This window comes from Salvelinus namaycush, chromosome 20, assembly GCF_016432855.1.
Source record: "Salvelinus namaycush isolate Seneca chromosome 20, SaNama_1.0, whole genome shotgun sequence".
Taxonomy (NCBI): domain Eukaryota; kingdom Metazoa; phylum Chordata; class Actinopteri; order Salmoniformes; family Salmonidae; genus Salvelinus; species Salvelinus namaycush.
Genome location: NC_052326.1, coordinates 33,058,506 through 33,064,505, shown reverse-complemented (window position 1 = coordinate 33,064,505; position 6,000 = coordinate 33,058,506).

Below are 6,000 nucleotides of genomic sequence, written 5' to 3'. Positions count from 1 at the left end.
ATTTCAGGGGCCTTGTTCAGGGGCAGAACAACAGATTTTTACCTTGCCAGCTCTAATCTATGGCAAGGCCTGAAAATGGTTGTCTAGCAATGATCAACAACCAATTTGACAGAGATTGAAGAATGTTGAAAAGAATAATGAGCAAATGTTACACAATCCAGGTGTGGAAAGCTGGTAGACACTTACTCAAAAAGACTCACAGCTGTAATCACTGCCAAAGGTGCTTCTACAAAGTATTGAATCAGGGGTGTGAATACTTATATAAATGAGATATTTATGTATTTCATTCTCAATACATTTTTGACAAAAACACATTTTCAGTTTGTCATTATGGAGTTTTGTGTATGGATGGTTGAGATTTTTTTCTATTTAATCCATTTTGAATTCAAGCTGTAACACAACAAAATGTCGAATAAGTCAAGAGGTATGAATACTTTCTGGAGGCACTGTACAAGATGTTTGCGATGTGTTATTCTAGGTTATTTAAATTCAATCAAATCATACTCAGAGTAGGCGATGTAAGAAATCATATGCACATAGGCCCATTACAGTCTGCAGGTTACAGGAAATAAGAAATGTTCATATTTAAATGTTAAGTCCTTTGAGGCCTATCGGTCTTGTCTAACATTTTCCCGAAACCTTTCAGGGATTTGTTATTTTATGGAGGCTAACCCTTAAAATAAGGTGACCAAATATATTCGTAACCAGCGCAGTGTGGCAATTGGAATATGGTGCATATCCTATGCATATTTAACACCACACAGGCCTAGCCTAGACTCAATATATTTTTTAAAACCATCTCTTGGAATAAAATAAAAAATGCCACATATAGCCTGCATTAGGTCTAAGTAACATGACTACAAACAACTCAAGAACAGCTTGTACAATGAGAAATAAAGATATCCCGAGTGGCGCAGCGGTCTAAGCCACTGCATTTCAGTGCTAGAGACGTCACTTCAGACCCTGGTTCGATTGCAGGCTGTATCACAACCGGCTGTGATTGAGAGTCCCATAGGGCAGCGCACAATTGGCCCAGTGTCGTTAGGTTTTGGCCGCGGTAGGCCTTCATTGTAAATAAGAATTTATTGTCTAGTTAAATCAAGGTAAAATACAGAACAATATCCTTAACATGTACATTTACAGAATAAAACTCACCTTGTCAATCAATGCCGCCACAGTCAGATGTTCAGATGCCTTCTTACCTACACTGGGCCCCTTATAGAAAAAACTCTCTTGACTTGAATGTCTCCGGCTAGATTTAGCCAATTCTATATGCTGTTTACTGCCGAAATTCCGGAAGTTTTCTGGAAAGTGACAATTGTCTGTGAGCATTGTCTACCTGTCTCCCTTTGTACTTTATATTGTCATGAGGGGAGACCACTTCCGTAATAAGGTCGTAACCACCTGTTAACTTTATGGACGGCAAATAAACTCGACAGTGTCTCTGTGTTCTGACACACTATAGCCCTCAAGCTCAACTTTGGACCTCGAAGCCAGTTCCACTGCATTTTTTCATTGTTCCCCTCTAATCACGGAACGATTTAGACATGGGACACCAGGTGGGTGAAATTTATTATCAGGTAGAACAGAAAACCAGCAGGCTCTGGACCTCATAGGGTAAGAGTTGAATACCCCTGCACTAGTATACTGGTGCTTTCAGTGTAGACCTCCACAAACAATACGATTGTCTGGTTTTCTCTTCTTTGACCAGTTGTTTAAAGAGGAAAACCTAATACACAGCCATATGGACAATTAAGTCTCATATTTGTTCTTTAAAAACTTTAATTATTAGATAGCCCAACTTTAATGTATTTTACCGACTTATTTAAAGTGTACTGTGTATAGGCTACATATTCAATTGCTAGAAATGTTAAAAGGAAATGTAGTAGGCTTACACGCTACAATGTAAAGAATTCATAGAATTGAAAAATAAATCGAGGCTCAACTCTCTAGGTATAGGCTATCCATTATTGTGTTAAGTGTAAACAATGATGGCCAATCTTGAGTTATCCTCCATTGCTAATTAATTGTGCACACCAAGAATGTTCTCCATTATGGCGGACATTTTTTTCCAATAACTAAAATGCAATCCTCAATTATATTTTAGTGGAAAGAGGAATATGCATCATGTGAAGGTGGCTTGCACCTTTATTCCGTTGTGGGCAAGTGATCACCCTCATTACATCGCTTAATAATAACAGGTAGCCCTTTCTTGCAGTCAAATGACCTTGTAGCCTCATTTGTGGAATGTTATTAATATTTTTCATAATTTCATAATTAATAAAAAACTAAAATAATTAAACAGACGATAATCCGTGTTTCTATGTCAAAAAGTTTTGTTTTTTTCAGTCTTCTGTGATGTATATACAGTGTATTGTGATGTATACAAACAAATATATACATTTTAACTCTATATCTGATATGGTATAGGTGTCTTCTTCTTTTTAAGCCCATAATTATGTGTGTGAGGTGTATACTTTTGTTTCAAAGTAGATTTTTGTTCAAGACTCCAGCCACCCTAGTCATAGACTTTTCACTCTGCTAGTGCACGGCAAACGGTACCGAAAAAAAGGTTTCTTAACAGCTTTTACCCTCAAGCCATAAGACTCCTGAACAGCTAACCAAAGGGCTACCCAGACCCCTCTTTTACGCTGCTGCTACTATCTGTTAATTATCTATGCATAGTCACTTTAACTCTACCTACATGTACATATTACCTCAATTACCTCGACTAAACGGTGCCCCCGCACATTGACTCTGTACCGGTACCCCCTGTATATACCCTCGCTATTGTTATTTTACTGCTGCTGTTTAATTATTTGTTACTTTCATTTTCTATTTTCTACTTAACATTTTTTTTCTTCTTAAAACTTCTTAAAGCATTGTTGGTTAAGGGTTTGTAAGTATGCATTTCACAGTAAGGTCTACCTACACTTGTTGTATTCAGCGCATGTGACAAAAAACATTTTGTGTTCACACAGCAAAGATCTTGAAAGTCATCAGCCACTTGTTAAAATAGTCCAAACCACAAGGAGGCAGTAGCGTTGTTTTTTTTATATATATATATATATTTTTTAAAATACATTTTATCCCCTTTTCTCCCCAATTTTTCGTGGTATCCAATCGCTAGTAATTACTATCTTGTCTCATCGCTACAACTCCCGTACGGGCTCGGGAGAGACAAAGGTCAAAAGCCTCCGAAGCACAACCCAACCCGGCCCGCCACAGGAGTCGCTGGAGCGCGATGAGACAAGGATATCCCTACCGGCCAAACCCTCCCTAACCCAGACGACGCTAGGCCAATTGTGCGTCGCCCCACGGACCTCCCGGTCGCGGCCGGCTGCGACAGAGCCTGGGCGCGAACCCAGAGACTCTGGTGGCGCAGCTAGCACTGCGATGCAGTGCCCTAGACCACTGCGCCACCCGGGAGGCCTTGTTTGTTAACCTCTTGACGCTAGGGGTCAGATTTTTTTTTTAAAATAACGTTCCCAAGGTAAACTGACTATTTCTCAGGTCCAGATCGTAGAATATGCTTATAATTTACAGATTAGGATAGAAAACACTCCAAAGTTTCCAAAACTGTCTAAATATTGTCTGTGAGTATAACAAAACTGATTCTGCAGGCGAAAACTTGAGGAACTCCAACCCGGAAGTGCTTTTTTAAAATCTGTGTTTCCTTGCCCGTCTTTCTTCCATTTAAAGGGGTATCAACCAGATTCCTTTTCCAATGGCTTCCTCGGGCTGTGACCAGGCTTTAGACATAGTTTAAGGCTTTTATTTTGAAAAATTAGCGAGATTTTTCAAAAGTAGTCAGGTGTCCTTTGATTAGTTCCTGCGCGCGAGAGGGGTAGCTCTCCATTTTCTTTCTCTCTTTTATTGAATAGGTTACGGCCCGGTTGAAATATTATCGATTATGTTTTTTTTTAAACAACCAGAGGATTGATTATAAAAAACATTTGACATGTTTCCACGAACATTACGGATACTTTTTGGAATTTTCGTCGAACGGAACGAGGCTTTGGTTTTCTGAACATAACGCGCAACCCAAATGGCGTTTTTTTGTTATAAAAGTAATATTTATCGAACAAAAATAACATTTATTGTGTAACTGGGAGTCTCGTGAGTGCAAACATCCGAAGATTATCAAAGGTAAGCGATTCATTTTATTGCTTTTCTGACTTTCGTGACCAAGCTAACCAAGCTAATATAACTCTTACTGTTCTAGCATTGATTGATACACTCACAAAAGCTTGGATTGCTTTCGCTGCAAAGCATATTTTCAAAATCTGACATGATAGGTGGATTAACAACAAGCTAAGCTGTGTTTTGGTATATTTCACTTGTGATTGCATGATTATAAATATTTTTAGTAATATTTTTGAATCTGATACGTTTGGGAATTTTCTTCTGCCTTTCAGGACCGGAACGAGGCTGTAGTTTTCTGAACATAACGCACAACCCAAATGGCGTTTTTTTGTTATAAAAGTAATATTTATCGAACAAAAAGTACATTTATTGTGTAACTGGGAGTCTCATGAGTGCAAACATCCGAAGATTATCAAAGGTAAGCGATTCATTTTATTGCTTTTCTGACTTTCGTGACCATGCTAATTTGGGGCTAACTGTTCTAGCATTGATTGATACACTCACAAAGAGCTTGGATTTCTTTCGCTGTAAAGCATATTTTCAAAATCTGACACGATAGGTGGATTAACAACAAGCTAAGCTGTGTTTTGGTATATTTCACTTGTGATTGCATGATTATAAATATTTTTAGTAATATTTTGCACCCTGCAATTCAGCGGTTGTTTAGGAAAATGATCCCGCTAAAGGGATCCGTAGCGCAGAGAAGTTAATGCATATCCGTGCGTATTGCTTATGGTAGATTCCAAGCTATCTGCTTTAATGTTTCTATTTTGTAGAAAGCCTTTGTTGATACTAGCCAGATGGCCACAGCTAGTTAACTACCTAGCAAGAAGACAAAGAAACAATTTAATTCACTCGCCATAATCCCATACTGCCAGTGCCAGCCCATAGACAAATGTTTAGCTAGCTAGCAAACGTTTGCATATTCACTAGCACAACATAACTAGCTAGCTAACTTGGCACCTAACACAGGCAGCTGTTTCATGGAAACTAGCTAATCCATTGTGATTTAATTATAATGTCAATACTAGCTACAGTGGTTCACTAGCTTGTAGGAAGTATTTAGTGTTGTGTACATTGTGTCTGTGCACTTAGCTAGCTACCATCCCATAGCCTACATTGCATATGAAGTGTGACTGGCTCATCCATGGATGTATGGAGAAAACACCCTCTTTTATCCTTTTTTTGGGGCTCCCCCAAGTGGGGGTTCATGCTCTCCAATTGGCTCAAAGTCAAGTTGGTGGCCACTGACAAGCATTGTGTTGGTTCGTCACTAACGTGTCTGCACGTAGCAAGTACTGCTTTTGTTCTGGCAAGAGAAGGTACAGCCTCCCACTGTGATAAGTACCTATCGGCAGTTTATCTGCAGTGAGATTCTCGGTGTGTTTCATGTTTTAGAGCTGTTTGAAAAGACCGCATGAAATTTCAGCCTGTTTTGGTGGGATGGAGTTTTGGCCTTCCATGGTGACATCACCATGCTGTAAATTAGTTAATAGACCAATAAGAAAGATAGTTCCAAACCTCTCTGCCAGTAACAGCAAGTATTAAACAGCTGCATTGGACCTTTACGAGCATATCATAGCCTATTACAATGTGCTCACATAGCCAACAACATGTAGAGAATGAAGACAGGAACGAATACCAGGGCGGTCTCACATTAATAAGCAAACTATGCTGTCATCAGAATTATTTTAAAATGGTATACAGACCATCTTACAATGTACTCAATAGGATTATAATCAAATCAATTGGGCTATTTCTATTGGCAGAGTTAGACAATCTAATCCTGTCGTCAAATCAATTGATAACATGAATGTGTCTCTGTCTTGGAAATATATGTTTTCATGTAAACAA